Genomic DNA, 3,684 nt, shown 5'->3' on the forward strand with positions numbered 1-3,684 from the left:
TACGTGCTACAAGTGTGGGAAGACTGGACACATGGCTAGGGAGTGTAAGGCAACCAGACCAGTCAAAGCTCTGATGAACGTGGCAAGTACCAATGCAAGCGTGCCAGCTGAGGTATTGGCATTACCTCCACAACCTACACCAACCCCACAAGCAATAGCAAGGACATTTGATTTGAAGATGAAGGATGCTGTACAGAATTCGGAGGTGATAGCAGGTACACTTTTACTCAATAATGTCAAAGCTAAAGTTTAGATTGATTCGGGAGCAACAAGATCTTTCATATCAGAATCTTTTGTTGATAAGCTCCAATGTGATAAAATGGTTATGAGTGAGGTAGTAAATGTGGTAATTGCGAACCAAGAGAAGATTCCTGTGAATCAATTTTGTCCAAAGTGTGAGATTGATATTTCGGGGTATAAGTTCTCAGCCGACTTGATACTCTTCAAGTTGGGAGAGTTTGATATAATTTTAGAAATGGATTGGTTAGGAGAGAATAGCGCTCAGATAAATTGTAAGACCAAGAGAGTGTATTTAAAGACGAAGAGTGGAGAAAAGGTAGTATTTAAGGGGCAGAGGCAAGAGCAACTATTTCTTACAATTGTTCAGGCTAAGAAGTTACTTAGAAAAGGTTGTGAGTCATTCCTGGCATATGTAGTGGATTCAGAGAGAGGCAGCCTCAACATGGAAGATATTCCTGTAGTTAACGAGTTCCCCGATGTGTTTCCCGACGAACTACCAGGCTTACCACCAGATCGACAAATTGAGTTCGAGATCAACCTTGCTCCAGGCACGGAACCAGTTTCAAAGGCCCCGTATAGGATGGCACCAGCAGAAATGAAAGAGTTGGCGAGTCAGCTACAAGAATTATTGGATAAAGGAGTGATACGACCAAGTACGTCACCATGGGGGGCACCTGTTCTGTTTGTAAAGAAGAAAGATGGGAGTATGCGTCTATGCATAGATTACCGGGAGTTGAATAAGGTGATGATCAAGAACCGCTACCCGCTACCAAGGATATATGACCTTTTTGAACAGTTGAAGGGAGCAAAATGCTTTTCGAAGTTTGATTGAGATCGGGATACCATCAATTAAAGATCAAAGAAGAAGATATTCCTAAGACCGCATTCAGGACCAGATATGGGCATTATGAATTCCTAGTAATGCCGTTTGGATTGACCAACGCTCCGGCCGCATTTATGGATCTAATGAATCGGGTATTTAAGAAGTATTTGGACAAATTTGTCATGGTATTCATTGATGACATCCTTATTTATTCTAAGTCGGAAGAAGAACATAAGCAGCACCTCTGGATAACAATGGAGATACTCCGACAAGAGAAGTTGTATGCCAAGTTTACCAAATGTGAGTTTTGGTTAAAGGAAGTTCAATTTTTGGGGCATGTTATTGGAAATGAGGGAGTTAAAGTGGATCCGGCAAAGATTGAGGCAGTTATGAGTTGGGAGAGGCCAAAGACTCCTACGGAAGTGGGAAGTTTTCTAGGATTGGCCGGATACTATAGAAGATTCATCAAGGATTTTTTGAAGATCGCCACGCCATTGACCAAGTTAACCAGAAAGAATCAAAAGTTTGAATGGAGTGCAGAATGTGAAGATAGCTTTCAAGAGTTAAAGCAGAAGTTGGTAACAGCTCCGGTGTTGGTACTTCCAGATGATCAAGGGAATTTTGTAATATTCAGCGATGCTTCACATAAGGGTTTGGGTTGTGTGTTGATGCAACACAGTAAAGTGATCGCATATGCGTCAAGACAGTTAAAGCCGCATGAGTTAAAGTACCCGACGCATGACTTGGAACTAGCCGCCATAGTTTTCGCACTCAAGATTTGGAGACACTACCTCTATGGAGAGAAGTGTGAAATCTACACGGATCACAAGAGTTTAAAGTACATTTTTACTCAGAAAGAGCTCAATATGAGGCAGAGGAGATGGCTGGAATTGATCAAGGACTATGACTGCTCGATAAATTACCATCCTGAAAAGGCGAACGTAGTGGCCGATGCTCTGAGTAGGAAGGAGAGATTGAATATGATGATAACATCAAAAGAGTTATCCGAAGAAATCGAAAGATTAGAATTGGAACCTTGTGCTTATGGAAAAGTCGAGGAAGCTTGTCGTGCAATGACCTTTCAGCCAACACTAGTGGAAATGATAAAGAAGTGTCAAGAGGAAGTAATGGAAAAAGAGAAGAATCGGTTATCTGGAGAGGAGATTAATACTCAAAGGGATGAGCAAGGGATACTAAGGTTTTCATCCAGAATATGGATTCCCCATGTACCTGAATTAAAGAATGAGATCCTCCATGAAGCCCACAATTCGAAATTTTCAATCCACCCGGGAAGCACCAAGATGTATCGAGACTTAAAGAAGAACTTTTGGTGGCCAAATATGAAGCGAGACGTGACAGAATGGGTTGCGAAGTGCTATATTTGTCAGAAAGTAAAGGCAGAACATCAACGACCAAGCGGATTAATTCAGCCCCTGAAGATTCCAGAATGGAAATGGGAAAATATCGCTATGGACTTTATAGTAGGACTACCGTGAACGAAATCCGGACATGACGCAATATGGGTTATAGTTGATCGTCTTACGAAGTCGGCGCATTTCCTTCCAATAAATGAGAAGTTGTCACTGGACAAGTTGGTTCATCTGTATGTGCGCGAAATCATACTAAGGCATGGAGTACCCGTATCCATAGTTTCAGACAGAGATCCTCGCTTTAACTCGAGATTTTGGAAGCAATTTCAGGAATGTCTTGGCACGAAATTGAATATAAGCACGGCGTACCACCCGCAGACTGATGGCCAGAGCGAAAGGACAATTCAAACAATCGAAGACATGTTGCGCAGTTGTGCAATCGATTTTGCAGGAAGTTGGGACGATCACTTGCCGTTGATTGAATTCTCTTACAACAACAGCTATCATTCCAATATCGGCATGCCACCATACGAAGCTTTGTACGGGCGAAAATGTAGATCACCAACAAGTTGGGATGAAGTAGGAGAAGGAAGAATTCTCGGCTCGGATTTGGTATAACAGTTGCATGACTCGGTCAAGTTAATTCAGAAAAGGTTGATTGCTGCTCAAGATAGACAGAGGAAGTATGCGGATCCAGCGCGTAAGGAAGTTCAATTCCAAATTGGCGAAGCTGTGTTGCTGAAGGTGTCACCTAGAAAAGGGTCGATGAGATTTGGCAAGAAAGGGAAGTTAGCACCTAGATACATAGGTCCTTTTGAGATTTTGAGTCAAGTAGGAAAGGTAACCTATGAGTTGGCCTTACCACCTCAGTATCGGCATGTGCATAATGTGTTCCATGTGTCGTTGCTTAAGAAGTACAATCCTGACGCTAGCCATGCGATAGAATATGAACCTGTAGAAATTCAGGCAGACCTGTCATTTGTGGAGCAACCGGTTAAAATACTCGACTGGCAAGTAAAGAGTCTTAGAAATAAGTCAGTAAAGTTAGTAAAAGTACTTTGGAGGAACCCTAAGGTCGAAGAGTCGACTTGGGAGTTAGAGTCTGATATGCATTCCCGGCATCCTCATCTTTTCTCTTAGATTCCGGGGACAGAATCCCTTAAGGGGGAGAGGATGTTACGACCGGAATTTTATGTAATATTATTTGTGGATTTGGTATAATATTAAAGTCAAATGAAAATATATGCAATG

Source organism: Apium graveolens, chromosome 2, assembly GCF_009905375.1.
Source record: "Apium graveolens cultivar Ventura chromosome 2, ASM990537v1, whole genome shotgun sequence".
In the NCBI taxonomy this organism is placed as follows: Eukaryota; Viridiplantae; Streptophyta; class Magnoliopsida; order Apiales; family Apiaceae; genus Apium; species Apium graveolens.